We start from the raw sequence: 23,850 nt of genomic DNA, 5'->3' as shown, positions 1-23,850 counted from the left end.
AGTACAAGACCTTCCACTGTGACTCTTTCTCCACTACTGCTTTGTTCCCAAAACTGGGTAATGATGTGTCTGCAGACTTTCTAGCAAATTGTTCCATAAAAATTCTGTATTTATGTTTTCTCTACAAATCCTTTGTGGGTGCTGAGATGCCACCTCATTGTGTGCTACATGAACACAAGAACAAAGCTTCAGATTCACCTCAAATGAGTTGTAAAGTAAAAGATGCAAGAACCTGTGGGAAAGAAAAGAAGACATCAAGGTTAGGGTTGAGAGAAGGCAGACTGCAGTGTCCCAAGCAGTGGATAAGTTACCTTTTTTAGTTTCTTTTTTCCCCCCGTTATTTCCTGGATAGAGAAGTAGGTGAATTTTTGCAGGGAAATGCAAAGTTATCTATGCAGATTTTAATGGATGTTCATCTCAGGTTTGAGGGGCAGGTGGAAGAATGCTTTATATTTTTCATTTGCATCTACCTGGCAATGACAGGTGGACTCTTGGAAAAACAGGCAGCAGGAGATAACTTCCCACATGCTCTAAGAGGACATAGATCAGGAAATACCTTGTAAAGGGTTAGAATCGCCTATCTTACCCAGAGGAATGGGAAGCCCTGTTTATCTACCCTGTCTGATTTCTGATAAATATAAGAAGGTGCACACAGTTGTAAAGGACAGGGAAGGCTCATTTACACAGTTCCTTAGGTGAGCAGGGACGTTTGACATCTTCAGAACCTGGCCTGACAGAAGGCATCCTCTGAAAGTGGCTGGAACCCAGTGTCTGGCAGTGAACCAGATGAATTGCATATCCATAATTCTGCAGGAGGGGTTGAGATCAAGGGCTTTTGGAAATTTTGAAAATTAGCTCCTAAATGATTTGGTTTCTCAGCAATTGCTTGCACAGATATAGGAAAGAAACTCTGAAAAGGAAAGAAAAAGCCTTCTGCAAGAACAGAGAAGAGTGGTCCTTATAAGAAACTGTTGAACTGTCTTCACAGATGTTTCTCTTGTAATGCTGAGATTAGTGGGCAAGTTGGATTTCCTCTATTTATCTCCCAAAGTGTCTATCAAAGACCAAGAGAGATCTTGAGATGCAGAGGTGCAAGAGTGGCCCAGACTCACTCACAGTCCCCAGACCACAAAGACCTGAAGACAGGGAAGGAGAGAGTTAGGTCCGTTTTCCAAGAAGATAAACCATTGTGGTAAATATTTCCATGTTCATTTCAAGCCTGAAATAAACTTGGTTTGAAAAAAGCTTTTAATCAGACCTTGAAACAAACACCTTATAACACCTTCAAGTGTGAAAATTATCCCTAAAACATTTTCTGTTCTGTTTGTTCTCTTTGATACATAAGGATGAAGCCTGAAGGCAGCTTACTTTAAAAGCAAGAGGGGAAAAAATCAACATACTCAAGCTATAACATTATCTATTGGAGCACATTCACTTTGGACATCTTTGTTGCTCATGTCTTTTGATCTTTATTATCTCTCTTCAGGCTGCAGGTACACGTAGAAAAAAAAATAATGTGCTGAATATTTTTCTAAATCTTCACATTGGACATGTTTTACTGAGAAATAATAATTTTCATTTTTTTGACCTTGACTGAGGCTGTCACAGCTGTGATTCCTGTGCAAAAGAGCAGAAGAAGTGAGATAGCTCTTAATATCTCTCTCCAGTCCAAGCAATTTCAAGGTGACAAGGCAAAAAATTTCAAGGTGACAAGGCAGCAAAAGAGTGTAGGGAGATAACTTTTGCTTGCTTCTTCTTGACATATCAATTTTTTGTATGCATCTGAGCACAACATGCATATATGCATATCAGCACAATACTCATCAACACCAATTGCGTCTATCCCCTTTAAACCCTTGGATCATGCTGTCTCACTGTCCATGTGTGTGGTCCTGGGATTGTCTGCCTGGCTTCAATGGAGCTTATTTCATCATAGCAGTGCATACAGCTCTGTGCTTTGCTTTTGTGGCTGGGATGGTGTTGATAACACACAGTGTTTTGGCCACTGTTGAGCAGTGATTGCATGGTGTCAAGGCTTTCTTTGCAACCCTGGGGGTGAGCAAGAGGCTGGGAGGGTACACAGCCAGCACATCTGGCAGACAAAGGACAAAGGACACGTTTCCTACATTCCTATGATCTTGTGCTCAGCAAAGAAAACTGAAAGCGAGAAAGAGAAAGCCTATCACTTTGGCTTCCCTAGCGTGTGCACACAATGTGTACTGAGGTCCTGCTTTCCTGGAAATGGCTGGACATCTCCCTACTGGTGGAATGTACTGAATAAATTAATCTTTTTACTTTGCTTCTGTGTGTAGTGTTGGCTTTTCTTATTAAATTGAATTTATTTCAACACATGTTTTTCCACCTTATTTTCTTCCCCTCTTCTGTTAAGAAGGGGCAGTGAGAGAGTAGATGGGTTTTGCACCCAACCAAGGTCAACCCTCTACAGGGTCTTTAATACTTTACTTCACAGATTAGTAGATAAGTAAATAGTCAATTCTGATGCTGTCCTGTGCAATACTTCTCTGAATTATGATTATTTCTGTCATTTGAATGTTACAACCTTTTAGTATTATTTTTCTTTGATAGTGTATCAATGACAGTATTGGAGCTTCTCAACACACAATTATTTCTGGTAACATATGTGGCCTTTTGTCACATCATAGCTCAGTGAGTACACTTTCCACTTGTTCTTGCAGCTTCAGTCTTTTAAATCAATCTATTCTGAACTTAGGCCAGGCATACTCTGTAAAACCCTCTATCATTCATTGGTCTTTTTTTGTGTGTGATTTTGAAGATTTCTAAATTAAGAAATATTACACATATATCTAAAACTATACACAATTAGATGTGTTCCTCTGTTAAGGATACATTTTTTTTTTATGCCAAGAAAACAGCCCAGTACTTCTTTATCATTGTTTTTTAAAGCTTTAAAAGTATATTGATGCTTCTTGCTAATGAATCCTCTTTTTCATCATGTCTCTAGTGAAATATTTCTGTCTTGAGTACTGGCAAGCAATGAAGGAGTAGCTGATGTCTTAATTCAAGTTCTGCATTGGAAAAAGGAAAAAAAAATGAAAGGGCTGAATACATTTAATGAAGCACAGAATTGCCAAGTAGAATAATGCTTGAACTACGAAAAAAGAAAAAAAAAAAGCTATGTTCTTGCAGTCACTTATGGATGGGCTGTTCATTTTGCTCTGCTATGTTGCAATTACATCCTGCTGAGTGCAGGAAAAGTTAGCCAGCTCTCAGCCTCCCCAGGACAAAAATCAGCATGTTGCCATTTTTCTTCTCTACCAAGACGTCGTTGTCAGCTCAACTTCCTGCTTGGTTCTTGGCTAAATTTTGTTTAATCTTATTCCTTGCGTCACCCAGAGACAAACTTCACTTCCTTCTTTTCTTATCTTTTGCACAGAATGGAAAAGTGTGGTCTGTGTTCTCAACTTTCATGGTGTCTGTAGGGACACGGGCAGAAGTAAACTAGGTATTTTTCTCCTTATATCTGCTCTAATATACAGATTTTATGTAACTGTAGAATCTCATAACAAAAGCAAATAGAGTGCTTTAGGCCACATGAATTTTCTTTCTGTGTGGCTGCTGATTGTGTGGATGGCTTATGGCTTGGGACAGAAAAAATCTGACATGAGGAAATGCAGTATCATTACAAGTGTATTAAAGGAATTGTTAGAGAAGTATTTTGGAGGTGGAACAAAAAGCAGCAAAAGTTGGAGGGTTGGTGTTTTTTGGTTGGCTCCATTTAGAGTTTCTTTTTGCATTCGGAATACAGCTAGTTTATATTTGTCAGAGCTTGATTATTGTCACATAGGCAAATATAGATACACTGCAAAATAGGATTTCAAAATAACTTTCACTGATGTTAAGTAGTTTATGAATATATTATTATTGTGTTATTTGATCTAGAAATAAAAGTCTCAGAGAAACACCAATATTTTCCTCAATTGTATATTAGTTATTGTCATAAATTATTGTGCATATGAAAATGATGTCCTCAAGTGCATTTATCTCATGTCTTTAAGGTGTTCCTACTACTTAAATAGGGAAACATCAGTTTGACCTTGCAATCACTGAAGCAAGTTTTAGCTGTATGCTAAATGCTTGTTATTGATCTCCAACTGAGCATTCACATCATTAAGTTCTGCAGGTGCTTAAGTGTGTGCAGGGTTGGGGTTGATTTCCTTCCTTCTGATTCCTTTAGGAATAGATCTCTCCTTCAAGGTTTGTTCAGCTTTGGAGGAGTGTTGTTATAAAGGTCTGCCCTTGCTATCAACTGCTGCTACTGCATACACTAACATATAATTAAGGAAAAATGCATGTAAATATTGATAGTGTAGGAAGCATGTGCAGAATCACAGAAAAGTCTCCTGCCTATGTGTGTTAGGGGAAATTTAAGACCATGGGTAAGGTTTTCTACATTTAAAAAACCCTGTTGCACACAAGATATTCCTACCTTTCCCACGTTGAGGTAAACATGTAGTCTATACTAGTGAATGAACTCTGTTGAATTAGTTAAACAAATTGCCATATACGGTAAGCTGCACTGCCAAATTCTCTTTGCCAGCATATCTGTTTTAGCAAGGGCATGATTTTTTTTCAGTTCTATATTGAACAAAGCCTTCAAATGTAGAACAAAATTGGGGAATTCCTTTTTAAAGGAAATAAGGGTGTAAAACTGAGAACCATGAGTCTACCTTGTGCAGGACAATTATTTTTCTTATCCTTTCACAAATTGTGGTTTAATTCTAACAGAAGTATCTATGACATATGACAGAGGTCATCTTCCCAGAACAAAGAATAGCCATGGATGACGGACCTGGGGAAAGCAAAGGGGAAATTCAAAATTTATCAGCTTTTTTTTTTTTTTTTTAATCTGTTCAGTGCACATTTTAAAAGGTACAAGAATGGTTTTTGCATATCTTTACTTTGGTTTGCCACTACCATCCCCATCCTCAGCATGTGTGTTTCTAATTAATTCCTCACTAACCAAGGAATTTTTATTTTATTTCAGATATTATATTAAGGTATAAGCTATTACAATTTTAAAAAAAAATTATGTAATCTGCTGAGTCCTTCTTCAACACTTGAGGAGATACTTACCCCCACTCATGTCAGCTTTTCTTTCCCGATTGTGCTCCATGATTACTTTCAGAATTGATTAACTTTTAGTTCATAATAATACATCTAGTGGTTGTGAAATAACCGAAATCAGCACTTCTTCCAATGCTGCATCTCTGTGAGCTGATCCAGTCCAATTTACAGTTATTGAGTTGGACATTTTCTCATTACTCAGGGGCTGCCAACCAAGGATTCTTAAAGAACCACAACCTCCAAAAAAACCTTTTTTCTCTTCCTATTGATATTTTGATGGGCAATTATCTATATCAATATGTAATTTTTTTCTTTACTGAGGTTTGTCTTTGAAGGCCATAAAGTGAAATCTTTGAGTACTCCAAAATAAAAGCTCCTAAAAGCAGTGAAATTAATTCTGCTCCAATAGATAAATGAGCTATGTAGATGACTTAACTAGATTCTGCATAGATTTCTGTGAGCAATAGGGACAGATGAGAATATTTATTTTTCTTGAAAGTATTCCAGAACAGAAGTTCACCATATAAAATTGCAAATTTGCCACATCTTATGAAAGGATCATTACGCATTTGTTTTCCATTGTAATAGCTAGCAGAAAAACATAATGCTAAATGTTATATGTACTTTAATTTCTTTTCAAACATATTTTAGATTTAATTCCTTTACTGTTTCACTTTTTTCTTGCTATGGATATGTAATCCTAGCTCCCTGTGGAGTCTTGAGTGTCGTAGCTCATTGTTTGGAAGAACCAGAGTCATCTGAATGGATCAATCACTTGAAGAGACAATAAACTTGTAGATAATGTTACAAGAATACCTGAGCAGAGCAGCTTCACTGAAAGCCACAGAAACCATTTGCTCATATTGAGTTACTTTGAACTTATGCAATTTTTATTAGACTAAGAATGGACCAAGGTCTTACTCTCTTTTTGGCCCCCTAGGCTAAATGCATGGAAAAAATCATTAAGAAGTATTTTTAGCAGAATTTGTTTAGGAATTCCTGTGAAGCCAGTCTGTAAAAGGAAAAAAAGTGATAATGCTTTCTATATGAAGCCACCAAATAAACTCTTATTTTGTATCTTGGAATCAGGAGAAATTCAACACAATATTAATTTTTTAAAAAAACAAATAAATTCTTTAAGTGTTCTAAAATAAACAATTTAAATTTTATTTTCTTCAAATTTGGATTTTTAAAAATAATTATGAATATTATAAAAATGTTAGAAAATTAAGATTTTTTTTTTGTGTAAGATGAACTGAAGCAAATTAATTTTTAAAAGATCTTTAGGGTCAAAAATAATTTCTTTCACTTTTTTCTTAGCTGTTGCAAGACTTAGAGAAGTAGCTGTTTAGTGCTATAAACTGTGATAATCATCTCCTTGCTTGACTGACCATGGATAGTAGGACCTTCCACAGGAGGCACAACTTCTGCTAAAGGTAAACGACAAGCAAAGAGCTTCACCAATAAACCCTGCCTTACTGCAAATTTACTCATGACTTTTTATCACAAAACTACTGTGTCATTTTTACTGAAATGGAAGAGCTGGGGAAAGAGTGTTAGCTATGATTTTTCAGCCAGAGCTAAAAATAACCCCTTGTAGAAATCACACAAGTTATTTTAACAAAATTATGCCTCTGTAAGGTAAAAAAATTCTGTTTTTCAGATGGTGATGAACATTGTGTTCTCTTTGCAGCTGATTTATGTTCAGGAAGCAGCAGATGAACAGGTGTCATGTTGTAGTTTCTGGAATTTCCATATGAGAGAGTAGGCATGATACAAAGTTCCCAGGGAATTCACTAAACTTGAACTAAAGCACAATCCTTGGTCCCATCTGAATATCCAGAGAATTCAAAATTTATGGCACCATGGTTATAACAATTTGTACTACTATTAATATGACCTTGTCAGTTTGTTTAAAATCTGGTAAAAAACATTTACATCCAGCAAAGCTTGAACTAAATTGAAGAATATGAAACAAAGAACAACACCATGGCCTACCAGTAGCTACTGGCTAACCATAATTATCTTAGAAATAAACTAACTGTGAACAGAAAATTTACCTGCAAAGCAAATGAGAGGTTTGTTTGTTGCTTTTTTTGTGCCTTTTATTTTTCCTTTTTTTTTTTTCATTATTTTATTTTAGACTTGAACTTGTAACTTCCTGTGAATAATTGCTGAGGAAGACCTGATGCACAATAAACAAATCTTAAAATTCAATGGAGTCCATAATAAGCCTATAGACAGTAAACCTAATTGCTTCTTCCTTTTCTCAGCATTCTGTCTTTATGTTGTATAGACAGAGGCAAACATGCACACATAGGTACAGATATATGTTTCTATGTAAGTACATGCACACCTGGTTGCTTTTGGTTTTCTTCACCTGTTGCATATTTTTCATATAGCTCTAATCTCACTTTTAAACAAACAGTATTCTTCAATTCTTTTTATTACTTTCTTCTTTTTCAGCTTTTTCTTTAAAAACACACAGGATGTAAGTCTCTTTAAAGAAATCTGATGGTCAGGAGCAGAAATTGCAAATTTTTATACAACATCAGTATTTTGACAAATACCATAATCCCAGTTTCTCTGCCACAATGACAACTGTAGTTTGAGTACAGGAGAAAAATAAACTTTTAAATAAAAACAAATATTTTAGAATTAAATAAGCATTTATTAGAAAAAGACATAAGATCTTGGATGAACAAGTGCAGTATTCTCAGAGAAACACAAGCTGAATACCTAAAGAAGCTGAACAAAGACTGCTAGATTATCTGCTTATGTTCTCTGGAGCTATTCTAGCAAAGTTCTGAGTATTAGAGGATAGCCATAGATTCAAAAGATGTAATTTTGTATTCAATACCTTTTCTATGTTTTTTCTTTGTAAATAAGCTTTTACAGTTTCTGCTTATGGTTAAGCCACTTTAAATCTGGATTTTTAAAGGATTAAGAGGATTTGAAGTTTGTGTGCTATCAGTTGTACCGAAGACCAAGAAACATGTTTTAGGCAGAAAGTTTCAGTTAATAATAAAGTACTAATAGTCTGGATTTTGCTGTTCCTCACTGTTTATTTTATTGATCTGTAAATATCTATTTCCTTGGTATAGAAATGTTTTCTGCATTTCTGATAACTGAAAATTGACTTTGAAATGTAAAATATAACATAAATTACAAATTTCTTATTAAAAAAAGATTCTTGAATTAAGACTCCCAGATAAATATTTTAATTACACAGTAAAAGTTGATTATTAATTCCCATCCATTTTCATAATACTTAATTGAATATCATAATACAATCAATATGACTCTTAAAATTAGCAATACCATCTCTGACTTCAACAGTAAAAAATATTCTTCTCTTAGAATAATTCACATTTTCTTACTGGCAGATAGGGTTGTCTCATACATCAGAAGTATTTCAAATGTGTTTTTGTTTGTTTTGGTTTGTTTTTCAGTTTCTGTTCTTCTGTAATTATTCTTGCTCAGTTTGGTCATTTATCAACACAGTAAAAAGCGTTGCTCAAGTTTGTATGTACAAATGTGAGTAACAAGCAAAAAAAAAATTGTGCTGCAGAGATGGTGGAAATATAAGAATTTAATAAAACCAGAAAATCTAAATTATTTTAAATTGTACTATTCTTTCTCAAGCAGGCCTCCGATGAAGTAATTGTATTTTAGCCATGATTACCACTTGATTGTGTTTGTAGTTTCAAATTGAATAAATGTTTATGGCAATGGTATTTTAATTCTGATTTTAAAACTCTCTATTAGGATACTTAGAAGGAAGCACTTAATTCTTCAGAACTAAACTGGTAATGGAAAGAAATGTAAAATTTTATTTGATCAAATTAACCATTTTCATTTTTAATTTTTGCATCAAGACAGTGGCAAATGTGTGGCATTTCCATAACTGTGTGTCATTCTAAGGAATTCAAAGAAGCAAAATGAGATTTATAGATCCAGATACTTGTCTTCCAGTCTCAAAAATATTAATCTGTGTACAAAAAGCTGTTTCACACTGCTCCATTGAACATGCAATAGCGTCACTTCAAATAAGTAACAGTTGAAGAGTTGGTCCTTCTATTAATAGAAAACACATGAATTCCAAATGAATATTTGCAGTAATCAAACACTGCCTTACATGGCTTTTAATAAGTTACTTTTTCAAATGGTATAAAATCATCATTCTAACTTGTCAAATTCTGTTTTCAAAGACTACACACATTTAGTAAAGGTTAAAGTTCATGTAGGTGACCTTCAACATTTTTTAAGCTCATCTCACAGGCCGTCGTACATGTATTACATGTAAGTGAGTAGAAACAGAGGTCAAAGATTGTCTGGCTGAACATATCCTGAGAAAATCCTAACTGAGATGGGGGAAAGTCACGTCAAGTGCTGCCCTTGTAACAAAACACTCTGTGGATTGTGTGCTTAGAATAAAACCAATCTTATTTTATATAAAACTGACTAGAAATGATGTAAGAGTCTCCGGCCTGTGTTGTCATCAAAACCATATTGGATGTCTGGGATAATGCTGGTGGTGGTGGTCCTAAATCATGCCAGGAACAGTGCCAATGAATCAACATTGCACAGTTGTATTACATCTGTATGTATTCACAAACAACTGTTTTGCCTGAACCCTTATCCTGCCATTGCTTACATTAGCAGAAGGAGTTGGAACATGAAGGCCAAGAACACATGCAAGATGGAATTACTATTGCTTATTGTCATGTTTTGTGTGCAGCCCACAATAAATCTTCTTGACGTTATTATGTTGTTGCAAGGTGCATCAGGCACTCCTCTGCAGCATCTGCCTGTCGTTGCCCTTGTCACTAGTCCTTGAGATCTGTGCTGATTTGTGCTTTGATTTTGTTTGCTCTACTCTGTCTGTGCAGCACTTCTAGGTATATAATTATAGCAGAGGCAATTGAGATGGAATTTCTGATTTTAAAGGTGAATTATCCCATTAAATTACCTATTGACTTTACTCAAACTTCACTCATTATGCTGGTTGTGTTGGGAATTTAATTTTTATTTAAGAGAATCAGACTTTATAAGGATAGAGGTGCTAGAAAGTTGACTGATTTTTTTTAACAGGATGTCTGGAACCTTCTTGTTCTTCGTCTTCACTATATATTCATAAAGAGCAAACAGAAATCTAGTTGCAGCTACAAATGTTTTACAGGCTCCAAAACCATTTGGAATCATCACTTGCAAGTGGAACCTGTCCAACAAGATTCGAACTCTATGATTATTATGGTATTCCAAATATGAAGCTCAAAGAGAATTTTACAAGTATAACATTTACAGGAAGATTTTTTGTTTACAGGAAGTGAGGGCAAGAAAAATGGAAATTTTTCATCAATACATGGCAGTGCCAAGAAATGAATGGCATTTTGTTTTTCATTTGCACTCCTTTACCTTGAGCTATTAATGTTTTACTAGGAGAATAGTCTTCTTAGATGTCAAATCTTTAATGTCTTTATTGGGATAGATAGGGGAAATTCCTGCCTCATCTTTATGATAAGCAGCTGATGTGATAAAAAACTGCATGGGACCAAAAAACAAAAGGTTTTTTACAGTAAATGTCACTGGTGATGAAATGATCCAACTATTTATAACCCTTACAAATGCCATTTTGTCATTCTGTTGACCAATTGTGACTTGACTAACTGTGACATAGCATGTGACAGACGGTGGAGAGAAAAGATAATGAGATTAATATGTAATTAATATACGATAATTAATTTATTTACTACATATTCTCTCAGGACCTGCCCTCTAAAGAACTCACAAGTAGATCACCACAGTTAACATTAAATTCCACTGGCCTCCTGATCAAAATAATTATTAAAATATGTTCCTGATACTGTGGAAATACTTATTTAACATTCCAGATGTTATGTGGCACATCTTAGAATCTCAGCTGGCAGATATTACCGGTTCAGCATATATATTGTTAGGTGAAATTTTAAGTGAAAGCTTGATTTCAATATTTAGTCCCTTTAATTAATTGGAAGAAAAAAATAAAATTAAAAAACATTTTCTCTACTTATATTTGACAAAATTTAACAATCAGGAATTCTCTCAAAGTACTACATAGTAAATCTACAGTTTACAGTAGAATAAAAGAGAGTTGTACAGAAACTTAAGCAACAAATTGGGCATCCTCCTACTTTGGGTTTTATTCAGGTGGGAAAGGATAGTCAAGAATTTGAATGCACGCCATTTTTTTCTAAAGATTTGGTTTTTTCTTTCCTCAGATTCTTCTAATGATCTAGGGATATAAAGAGCAGATATGCCTTAATTTATCAATAGCAGCTGATGGAAATATGGTATTTTAAATTAAAGAGGACATTGATCTGCAAAGGCTGGATTGTGTTCAGTCCTCAATGTTTGATTTTTCAGAAATGTGGGAAAACTGGATAAAAGAAGTTGCTTTCTATCATTCCACCTTAATTTCTTTCCTTCAGTCTGAGAGAGTAAGCTCTCTCAGGTGATACATTGAAAAATCAAATTAATGCCCATGCTCTGGCAGTTTGCACTGAAAAAAACCCCCACAACTGTATCTCTTTAGTACAGCTTAACAGCAAGGACTTACTTTCTGGCTGCTACAAAATAGAGTCCCTATTTTTTAACTTGGCTTGCAGATAACAAATATAAACATTCTTAAATAGTCAAAGTAGTGGTCATCACAGGCTGTAAAGCAGCATTGGAGATACCGTGTAGCTGAAGCAATACTTCATGATCCCTCAGTAAACTGAATTTCTTGCATGAACTCCTCCAGTGCAGAGACAAAACTGAAATAAAAGAATGGCTCTGAATGGAACAGAAATTTTTCCTTTAGTTGTGTGGAGAAGGTTTTTACTTTTATGTGCTTGGAAGAGGCAAACACTTTAAATACTAATACAATTTTTAAAAATATTTTCTTATCTAAATGTCCTTTTAATGCAGCCTTAAAAAACCCTGTGCACATCATCTTTTAAACATGGCAACATCACTGCCTACTGCACCATATCATAGTCTTTACTTTTTTTTCTACTTTGTCTTTGGATAAAGTAGATAAAAGCAAGTTGGTTATCTAGAGGTGCCTTTCTTTACATTTCCTTTAGTTTTGCCTTTTCTTTTCTTTAAAGTATTTGTGAACAAATTCTTCTATTTGAGATGAGATCTTATCCATTGCAGCTGAATTTGACCTTTTGTTCTTTTTAAGCTTCATCAGAAGAGCCTGAACACCTGTTTTGAAAAGCCAGGCTCCACCCTTTGTACAAAACAAAAAACATGTCCTTCCTAAAGGAATGAGGAATGAAAGGGAAACTTTCATGTGGGGGAGGGCAGATCACCTATGACTAGATATCCAGATAGCAAAAGATGCTCAGGGAAAAGCAATGTGATGTTTTCTGAAACAGTTAAATGGGAAATGGCAGGATGAGCATTTGGAGGCAGGAGAGAAATGAAATAAAAAATGTAAGACAAAGCAGACATGAGTTATATGCAAGTGCAATGGGAATAATACAGATGAGAGGCAAAAGTTATATTAAAGCAGAAGTATATAACAATATTAATGTTATTCAGTAGGAGTATAGCATCCATGGCATCAGGGAACTAAAAATGAAAGAGAGCATTCCTAGTTGTCTGCATGTAGCACATTAACAGAGTTATGGAGAGAAATGCAAGAGGATATAACTTTTCAGGTATGGACCATATAGAAAAATTGCCACTGATGTAATAGTTTGGGTAAAGTAATGACCTTTCTACAAAGGAGCAACATTTGTGACTGGGATTGGCTACAGTTCTTAGACTAACCTTTAGCAGAATCAGATGCAAAGGAGAGGTACCATACTGTCGATGAAAATGAGAACATGTGAAAAATTCAAATAGCTTGAGGACAAATATTGTTGATATTTTCCTGAGATACCTTTAAGCACATTCATATACAACAATCGCAAAATGACATTTTAAGTTACTTATACTCTACTTGAAATCCCACATTACAGAAAAAAAAAGGTGATTTAATAATGATAAAAAAATAGTAACTCTCTAACTAAACATCTCGTTACATTTCTGCATTGTTTTTGGTCTTCATATATATAGATAATTTCAGAATATCACTGATTCTGTACCAAAGTGTTCAGTTTGCCTCATGCTTTCACCTTGAAAGGTGAAATGGGAGTGTGAAATGGATAGATTTTAAAAAAGAAACCCTATTTGTAGGTGTAAGTTATTGCATATTGCTGAGACTAGCACTCTAAGAGATCAATTCAAATGTTATTGCCAGTGTGCACCACAGACTAGAAATCACAGCAGTACTGGGCAACTGCCTACAGAAGGTAAGGCACTTCTGGGAAAGGAGTACCAATTAAACCAGGTTTTAACATGCACAAAGCCAAACACACCTCCCAGATAAGGATATGGTTCATTGTAGGCTAATGATTCTACACTGGTAGAGAGATAAGATTTTTAAAGAGAAATAATGCAAAAAAATAATGCACAAGCACACATGCATGTCTTTATATGCAATTATAGAAATTAGTCCAGTCTTTTGGATAAACATCTTTCCAGAAACAATCTTTATATGAATTTCTATTGACTTGAAATAACATGGAATCAAATTCAGATTTCAGATGTAACAAAGCCACACCTGGGCTATTCTGAAAGTGTACTGGCAAATTCCACATGGTGAAAGACTACCTCTGTCTGCATGTACTTGTAAGCTTTGCATTAGAAGCCAGGACTTTTCATCCCTGAGCATGATTTCTTATGGACGGAAAATCGGAAAAGAGTTACCACTGATTATTGTCAAAGGTGTCTGCATTAGCATAAATGATTCCTCTCTGCATTTGCACAGAACTCCCTGACTCAGGCATCATCATCCAGAATTGAATACTCACTTGGGAAGAATATTTTTCTATATATACTTTTCCCATTACAACCTATGCAAAAGTAAACAGAGATACGGATATTACTGCCTTCTTCAATCAGAGTTGTGGAAATAAAACCTGTCCATTTTTTTCTTGGACAAAGGAAAAAGTCTTCATGCTTCCCATGAACAGGAATCTTCAGGATAGGAACCTGGTGTAAGTGAATGTAAAAAATTAATTCTTTACTCATTTCTTGTGAGAGAAAGCCTCTCCAAACATTCACATGTGGTTGTGTGTGTCTTTATTCATATGCTTATGTGCTTTGTTGGATGAGAGAGGAAGGCACTGCTATTTGATGCTAAAGACACAGGGAATTTCTTAAGAAGGGAGAAGGGGTTTCTGGGTTTCATATAAAAGCACTTGTTTTCAGTTTCGAATATTTTGATAGAAGCATTTGTTCTTGTATTTCCACTGCAGAGGAAACTCCTATCAGCTGAAGATGTGGAGTAATGTAAAGCAGGAGGATGTATGTTCCAGGTATAATTATTTAAGACATGCTTTACAGCCAGTTTGTCTGTCTGGCACAGGGCACATCTTCTGGTGTCTCATCACAGAAGTCACCCCTGAAGTCCTGCCCTGTCCTGGAGTGGTTTCCAAAACTTTGCCTCATAAACACAGCACAAGGTTCCTGACAATGAGCAATATTTTCCTGACTACTGAATCACATTGTTTCTGATGCTATCTTTATTCTGGGCCAGCTCACCTGTTCTGCAGAAGGAGTCGCCCTTATTTAACAAGTGTAATTTAAGTCCAGCCTTCAAAAAAAAACCAAATATAATTGTTCCCAAAAATAAAATAAGGAAGGACAGAAATGTCCCAGTTGCAGAACACTAAAGTCTTCTGATTCTTATAAATCTTTGCTAGTCCTGGATGAGACTTAATCTGAGCTACTAAAAACAAAGGGACAAAAGCTGGTAGAAAATGACAGGACAAAGACATATAAATGAATAGCATTAAATGAACTTTCTTTAAATGCTCTAAAAAACCACAGAAACAAAAAGGTGTGTTTACACTTTGATGTTGAAATGTTGGCAAAGCAAAGATCCAGTTCATAGGCTGAGGAAATGAACTTTGCAGATGGCAGAAGCAAACCTTATTCCCAGTTCATGCTCTAGCAGCTGGTATCCCAAGTTTTGTTTCTCTCATTGGTCTCGCTTCCTTTCATTTAACAGCCTGACTGTTTCTTATTTTCCCTGCTAACAAATGGAGCTTTTGTTCACGTCCTTCCTTCATGCAGCCCCTTCAAGTAATCTTTGTTCCTGAACTTAAGGCCAGGTTGTTGAAACATCATTGACATAAAGCACAGCGAGAGTAATGTATGTGAAGCAGATCCTTGAGCCTAGTCCCTTTCTGCTAATCCACTTGCATTTGTTCCTGAGAGGAAAACACAGCTTGCTAATGTTGTGTGAGGCAGCAGAGCACTGTCAGAGGGATTGTAGCAGAGCCTGCATCACAAATATACGGGTACCATAAACGTACTTGCTGTGATCCTTTGTAGGCACGGCCAGGGTTGGGAGGTGGGTGTTCTTTCCAATATCTCATGCTAACTCTTAGAAAAGGGAGCAGCTGCCTCTTCTGCTGCAGAGCAGCCTGGTGACAGCACACGGGAACAGATGGCAGAGCAAGTGTCTCTTTCTTCACATTTAGGCAGTCCCCTGCTCTCCTCCTGCTTCTCACAAACAGCGTCGCTGAATTTTTTTCATGGTATTAAGATACTAAATCTTTTCTTTTCACTCCAGGAAACAATTACCCTGGCTCTTTGCAGAGAAAAAAGAAGAAAGGGAGTAAAATCTAAAGCATTAATTCCACACCCCTCCACATCTCCCCCATCCTTCTTTCACAGGTCAGTCAACTGAAAAAACAGAGATGAGCTTTAAGGTTTTTTTTTTTTTCCTGTTATTGTGTGTTGATGTACAGACAATATTCACAGAATTTGGTAGTTGCTATATGGAGAAACAATAGGACTGTGTAATTCAAACTAGAGAAATACTAGTGTATTCATTCCTTAGCTTATGCATCAATGCCAGAGTTTTTCCCTTTTATATCAATAATCTGAAAACATAAATGGTTAGTTTATAGACAGTTTATATTGATGTTTATAGACATAAATGGATAGTTTATGCAGATATAAGCAAAACTTTTGCACAGCATATATTATCTAGTGACTATTGCCTGTCAAGTATTGCTAGATGAGGAAAAAATGTAAGCATAAAAAACAGATTTCAAATATTACATGATTTCCTTCTGATTTAGATGAACAAAACAAGTTCTTGTCCATATCATTCAATGACTTGCCCCTGCCCTAATACAAATTAATGTGGAGGTCATAGGGAGCTTTTAAAGTCACTGCTATGGCTGAACTCCACTGGGACCAAATTAAGGTGGCAAGGCACTCTGTTCTTTGCTTAGAGGAGTCCACCCAGCCGTTCAGAGGCTGCTGCTGGCAGGAGCGCCTGGAGCAGCCAGACTCGGCTGGGAGGTGCTGGTGGTGGGTCACCAAGCCGAGACGGATTGATTCCGACTGTCTGCAGCTCACTTAGTGCCACCGAGCTGGCTGCACTCTTTCTACCTTTTCAGTGGTAAAGTCTAGAGATGCATGTATTTTTAAAGGCAATTTTAGATTCTGACGTAATTCCAAGGCCCCTGGGACCTGAGAAGCTCTGAAGTCACTGTACTGCCTAGACTTTGATATATGCTTGCTCTCAGAACCCTATTCCTGCAATTATTGTTGTTCCTATCTATAACTCATAGCGCCCCACATTTTGAAAGCATTAAACAGAAATCTAAAGCAAAACTCAGAATCCAAATATATACTGAAGTAAACCAGGGATTAATTTATTTTTGTACCTGAGTATTCAATTTCCTAAAAAGAAAATATTAATCACAATTCTTAATATGCAATGCCTTAATTGAATAGAAATATTTTTCAATGTCCTAAAAGATCAGAACATAATAAAATAAAATATTGCTCTGGGGTGCAAAGGGAAAATTAAATATTGAATATGGGCCAGATATTTATTTGCATGGAGAAGACTTGAACAGATTGGTTGAATAAATGCTCCTGATAGTGAAGTCTTGTCTCTTAATATCAACATCTTTAGAAATTCTCTCCTGGTCATCCCTCCCTGTAAACAAGCACTACGTATTCCATTAATAGGTTTTTTGTATTGCTGCAGGTAAATGTGATGAAACTGGACCCTGGGAGATACTTTTTGTTACAGGCTGGTCTCCTCAGGGCTTTGTGGAATGTCACTTTGAAAATGTGACATGATAGAAATTGGTGAGCTGTGCTCTCTCATGCAACAAAGTTTACATAAATATTTAAGTGTTTCTTCTGGTTGATATAGCCTATAACTTCTATGACATTGTCCTCAAAGCTACTATTTTTTAAGTGAGAGAAAACACAAAATATCTTGCCTGTGTTCAGAAGTAGTATAATGTTTTAAACTCACTTTTGTACTATTTAGCTTGCCATTGAAGTGGCAAAACAAAACAAAAATCGTCAGGCCAAAAAAGGTAACATTGCAAGTACTAATAAAATATTATAGCTCTATCACTGTTTGTGGAACAGGCAATTATGTTTGGGTTTGGAGTTTTTTGTTTGTTTGGGTTTTTGATTAGTCTTTTTTCAAGTAGGAAGGTTTCTATATGTCAAATAACTACAGTCCTTGGCTAAGTGAAGGGGCAGCCTAAGAGATTTAGATAGAGGTGTACCTGCAGAAAAGACCCTGATGGCTTTCACTGAAAGCATCCAGACTCTGAATTGAGGTAGATAGATAAACCAACTATAGATTTTTTTCTGAAAACCCGACAAGTTATTAAATCCATGTTTTCAATGAGTGGGTGGTGCAACTGCTCCTGATGCAGGCTAAAACTGTGTGAACTTCTGTGTAATTTCACTGGCTTCTTGGACTCTGGATTGTATTAAAGAACAGAAGTAATTACACTGAGGGTCCTGTCCTGCATTCCTCACATAAGCAGAATGCTTATTGGATTTGCAGTGTAGGTCTGTCTTTTGTTTAGGAAAAGCTTTGAAGCTTTTTGAATAAGAACCAAGTCAAGGTCTTTGAATGGACCCAAGTAGTGTTCTGCATAAATAAGAGGTACACTCTACATACACGAAGCATAATTATTCACATTTTTTATGAGGACTCTTTGTAATCAGGCTTTTTTTTTTTTGTCATGCATTGATTTCATAAATGTGAACTTGCTTTTGAGATGGCAAGAAACACACCACTTCATACTGAGAAGTTGCTTCATATATGAAATATGAGTAATGGACTTGCTGGTGTCTATATTCAGCACTGTCCTCTACTGGCTGAATATAGAAATGTGCAGCTCTATGTAGAGCAGCACTGGACAAACAGGAAAATAATTTGCTGTGCCATTCATTCACATTCAAGAACTAGTCCTGAATCCATCATGCTCACGGCTGTTTTATGTTCATCCTCCCATAATGTTGGATTAAACTATTTAAAAAATTTATTTATAATCAATTGCCAGGTTTATAAGAGTGAGATAATGCCTTTCTCTAGGCTTGATGATACAGTTAGAAAAAATGGACAACATTTCAGGCACAGAAGCCTACATTGTTGGCAGAGCAGACAAAATATGTAAGTAAAGTAAAGGTTAAAAACAGGTGACTTGAGTTTAAGTCACAACTTAATACAACTTTTAATTTAACGCAACTGCTAATTGTTTAGATTCCTGTGAGAAAAGTGAGAGTTGATACCTTCAGGTAAATGGAGCTGTAATGGCAGATGTGAGTTCCTAGACACCTGAGAAAATGAGAATACTTCCTGTGGGTCTAAAATGCTCTACAGTGCAAAGGGAAAATTAAATGTTGGGATCAGGACACTTACATGTGGAATTTTGTGGCTTAGATCACTATATAGTGCTTTACTATATAGTGCATTATGCTTTACTTTTGGTTAGTTGGTTAGTTCTGTGTTAGCCAACAGGAATATGCAAAGCTTTTCCTCTTAAGCCTTTCCTTCTAATGAGTATTAGTTTACCAGTTGCCATATTATACTTCTCTTAAGTATAGAATGTGATAAAGATCTTTCTTTCATTGCAGCTTAAGAATTTCGAATTGTTCAGCGTCTTGATGATTTTTCTAGAGTTCATATTTGAAGGGAAAAGAATATAGCATTTTCCTTTTTCACTTTTCAGTTTTAAGAACTTCTGTATCTGAAGAAGCTTGTTTTGTGTCTCTAGGAAAAGAAAAAAAGAAAAAAAGAGATATAAACTGATTCCTTTAGTTTGGGAGCAAAATTTGTTATTGCAGCAGTATTTGCTTTGATTGCATTCAGGAGGACAGTACATGTATGCTGCTGCATTAGAAAAAATGGCTGCTGGGAGACATAAATCTGAGAGATCCCCTGAGATCTCACTGTGGTGGTGTAGCTTTGATTTCTGTTCTAATACAATAAAATATTGTCAGTTTTAATACTGCCTCAAGTGCATTCGCATTTTATTTTATTTTATTTTATTTTATTTTATTTTATTTTATTTTATTTTATTTTATTTTATTTTATTTTATTTTATTTTATTTTATTTTATATTTTATTTTATTTTATTATTTTATTTTATTTTATTGTATTTTTCCAGGGTGGCAGGCAGAAGAGGAAAGAAATATATTTCGGAAGGATGTTGCTTCATAAATGTAATCCTGATTATCTGACACTTTTACAGATTCGTTTCCGCGGCAGAGCTGAGCTGATTAAGGACCACTGGCCAGAGGGGAGCAGTGTCAGGGCCACCCAGCCTGGCACCAGGCATCCTGCAGCTGAGCTGCTTCAATGTGGCAAAATGGAGGCACATCTTCCTAGCAGTGAGCAGAAACCTCAGCAAAGAAGCAGTCTGGTTCTCATGGCAACCAGGATTTCCATATACTGCAGGGGTACACACAGTCTGACATCACTTTGCTGCAGGGAGGATTTCTGTGCATACTCAAGGACTAAATTAAGCCCTTTGTAAATGAAGAATGTGTGTCCATTTTCCTGCATGCAACTGTATGGCTTTCCTCCTGTGAAAGGGAGAAGAATAGGGAAAGAAAAGAAGATGCAAAATTATATTTCTCTAAGTCAAAATAAAAATAGCCCTGACACACCCAGCTTCTCATTTTCAGTTTGCATCCCATTTTAAAAAGCAATGATAGCTTGCACAGCTGGGATGAAGAAAGGATGGTAGCAGTTCCTTTAGGTGTTTGAAAAAAATTGCTTTGCTAATCAGAACATAGGGAAACAGATTTACTGAATGTTAGATGATGCTTTTTGCTGCAGCACCATTTATACAGATTTTATCAGGGCAAGTCTGTAATGAAGATGTGATATTCATCATGCATGATACAGTGACATCTGGTGTAAGACATCCTGTGCTGTATGCTGCAGTTCCCAGCTAGGAAGATAATTCATGTGCTCCAGCTTTATCAGACTCTGCCATGCAGCCCAGTGAGAGGTTTCCTTACCCCTCATTTGAGATGACTCATTGTAAGATCTTACAGGGCCCTATGTTATCCAATTCTGCATATATATTCTGTCCTGGGGAATCATAATACAAGAATACCCTGACATGAAATTTCTATTGTTCTATTGCAGAGATTGGAGTTCCCTGAGTGCTAAAGGTCTGCAATCCCTTGTAGTTAATTTATAATGTGACTCTGTATGGACCTAAAAAAGCTTAAATTTGGCTTCAGTTGGTTGAAGACATTTAGCATACTGAGGGATCATTATTTTTTTGGGGTTTTTTTTGGTTTTTTTTTTTTGGTAGTAACACAAATGCCAAACTGGAAACTCTACTCATATAGGGTTTATTTTTGGTTTTTTTTTGCTTGCATTGATCGGAATAATTTTGAACCCTTCCACTTGCAAAGCTTTAGTGTGGGTTTGTGTGAATTCTTATATATAGAGATCTTGTAGGGCTAAGGCAGATATCTGTTATTTAATGCAAAGCTGTGGTTTTACCCTTTTCCTCACAACAAACTCTCACTTTTCAAAATGAAGATCAGTAGAGCTCTGCATAGGTGGGAGTCACACCACCATCTCAGCTACATAATTAAAGGGCCTTAGATTTGATTAGGTTTTTAGCAGGGGTTTATTTTGCAATGTGTTTGTCGAAGTGCCAAATATATTTCCAAATGATCACAAATTAAGAGAAATTTTTAAACAAACATCATTATATTTCTTGTGAATCTGGTGTATGATTAAATGCTTTTGCATGTTTTAATCAACAAGTTTCATTCTGCTTCTGAGTTATGGTTCTTTCTACTTGGTTATGAATCACAAATTTATTATATTACTCTACTTGATGTTAAATGTGAGACATATAATCACACATCTAATGATAAATGTCCTTTCTTGGTCACCTATGTATGGGGGAGGAAAGAAAGAGAAGAGGTATAAATGAAAACTAAAAGCCAGACCTTGGTATTTTACCTGCTCTATCCTCCAGTGAATTGTTTTCATGTGGGCAGCTTCTGGTAAATGTGGAAAACAAAACTGGTGGTTATATAATGATTTCAGAGGAAAGGGAGCCTGCTTTGAACTGACAACAGCCTTGACAGCTTGAGCATTGAAGCTAGAAATACCCTGTCAGAAATATTGTCTGTAACATCGCGGAGCCCTGCTGGAGCCCTTCACTCTAGCAAGGAAAGGCGGGTGGCACCTCTGTGTGAGACTCCACTGCAACGGTGCAGGGCCACTGGAAATGCCTAGTGATAAATCCCTGAGCTCTGCATCCCTATCAGCACATCATGTGTGCTCACTGCCCCTTCCACGTCCCAGAGGGAGCTGGATTTTCTGGCCTTCATGTTGGAATATGATGCTACCACAGTGACAATGAAATCAAATGGATGGCTTCTTTTAAGAAACCTATCTATGTTGCTTGGCATCAGAAGTCCTTTTTTTCTTTTTTTTTCAAGGGTATCCAGACATGAATTCAGGATTAATGATAGTTTTCTCTTTGATTGTATTTGTATAATGAAAAATATTTATCACACAAATGGGAAGAGACTTGCCTAGGCTGACTGTGAACTAATAAATGAACATAAGTGAACATAAGTAAATTAATGCATTTTTCTCTACCTTTCTCACATATTTTTTAATCACAATGGGTCATTTTAAAATATTTTTTAATTTATTTGTATGTAATTTTGCAGTATATGAATGCATCTTATTTATTCGGGTGTAATCTTAAATGAATTTCTAGGTCACACACATGGAACTCACAGGGATATGCAGAATGTGGTGGCATCAGCAGTGCCCTGTAGATGGCATTGTGCTGTGGACATGGAGAACTGATGTGCTGTCTGAAATCACTGACTTAGACAGCGAGAGAGAAGCAGTGGGTCAAGAGACTGATAAGAGAAGGTCTCGTCACTTCATTAATAGAGGAAATGTGTGCCAAGGGACCATCAAAGTGCTCCCTTCTGTTATTTTTTTTTTTTAATATCTTTTGTGCCTAAAAAGCCTGGAATGGCAAAAGCCCTGTGTCCCTGGCATCCTCTCAGGGATGCTGCAGCACTCAGGTAACACACCTGTAACAACACCTGCAAAAGCAGCCCCTACAGGCTGTGCCCTGTGTGGTGCTCCATCATGCTCCATACAAGATGGTGTTTTGGTTTTGTACACTTGCAGCAACCAACCTCATTTAGTTACATCCTGATTACTGATATGCTTGTCTTAGGCATCATGGCTCCTGTTTATGTGAATAGGAATAGAGGGGAGATTTCCTGGTATAGGAGGTTGAGACAAATAAAAATATGCAACATGCACAGTGTATGTGACAATACACCTCTTGCACAACAGGCAGAACATCAGCCTGTCAATAACTTCTACTTACCAAAGCCATGTCACTGATCCAGCTGATCAGTATTGTCAAACAGCAGCCTAAGTGTCAGCCCAGCAGCTCTCTCTTTGATCCCACCTGATTTTCTGCTGCAGGTATGTTGGATAGTGTTGGGAGCTTGGCAGGATTCCACCAATAATGGTGAAAGCAACAAAAAAATTATGTACCTAAAGTACATATATTTCTTTATATACAACAATTACTTGGACTTAATAGAATAATTTAACAATTTAATAGAAATGACATTTAAAATATTATGCAAATATGATATATGAACTATCTATATGAATGTGTAAACATAAGTATCTCAATAGATAAAGTTGAGACCCACATGAAGTACTGCCTGTCCACCAGAATCTGTCTGTTGTCAAAAGCCTCAGTCCACTCTTTGGCAGTATAGTTCCAACATTATTTCGGTCTCTAGGTGTCTGGTTTATCTCGGCTGTTTGAGGGGCCTGAAAGGCCCGGGGGTGGCCTTGGGCAGCCCGCGTATTGAAGGACGAGAAGAGGCTTCAGTTGTTCTTTCTGGTTTTATGTTTATTAATTGTTTATCTAAAAAATGTTCTTTTAGCCTAACAAAGATCTGCTCAGCAGTCAGCCATGGGCACACTGTGCCGTCCCACGGACCGCCACGTATCTTTATACTCCTAGTTACGTATACAATATTTATCATTTTTCCTCAATACCATCTATTCTTATAACTCGGTGTACTCTTAGTAATAACCAATCCAAAAATGCCACCGTGGCCAAAGAAGATGGAGGAGAGGAGGAAGAAGAAGGAGGGCAGGACACACTCCAATTCTTCTATCTTGCTCTTCTAAACCCCCCTGTACATAATCCTAAACTCTGTTTCTTACTTTCTAATTAGCTAATCTTTCTACCCTTCACCCTGGTGAGGCCCTCTTATCTTCATAAAGGTGTCGTCTCTCGTGTAGGGTCAAAGTCTTGCCACCAGACACTTCTGGCAACATTCTAGGAC

The 23,850-nt window shown here is 36.4% G+C and overlaps 1 long non-coding RNA gene across 2 annotated transcripts in view; it reads left to right on the top strand.

The window, feature by feature from the left end:
• Positions 1-22,071, top strand: part of LOC106629269 (uncharacterized) — a 49,720-nt gene extending 27,649 nt beyond the window's left edge. For both annotated transcript variants that reach the window (XR_003379622.2, XR_012581170.1), the window contains exons 2-5: positions 6,427-6,542; positions 14,442-14,501; positions 15,764-15,867; positions 19,719-22,071. This is a non-coding gene — a long non-coding RNA (uncharacterized LOC106629269). The remainder of the gene's footprint in view (positions 1-6,426; positions 6,543-14,441; positions 14,502-15,763; positions 15,868-19,718) is intronic.
• The last annotated feature ends 1,779 nt before the right edge of the window (positions 22,072-23,850 follow it).

Source organism: Zonotrichia albicollis, chromosome 1 (genome assembly GCF_047830755.1).
Source record: "Zonotrichia albicollis isolate bZonAlb1 chromosome 1, bZonAlb1.hap1, whole genome shotgun sequence".
NCBI lineage: Eukaryota > Metazoa > Chordata > Aves > Passeriformes > Passerellidae > Zonotrichia > Zonotrichia albicollis.
Note: the sequence above shows the minus strand (reverse complement) of the source record. Positions and strands in the feature narration are given on the sequence as shown.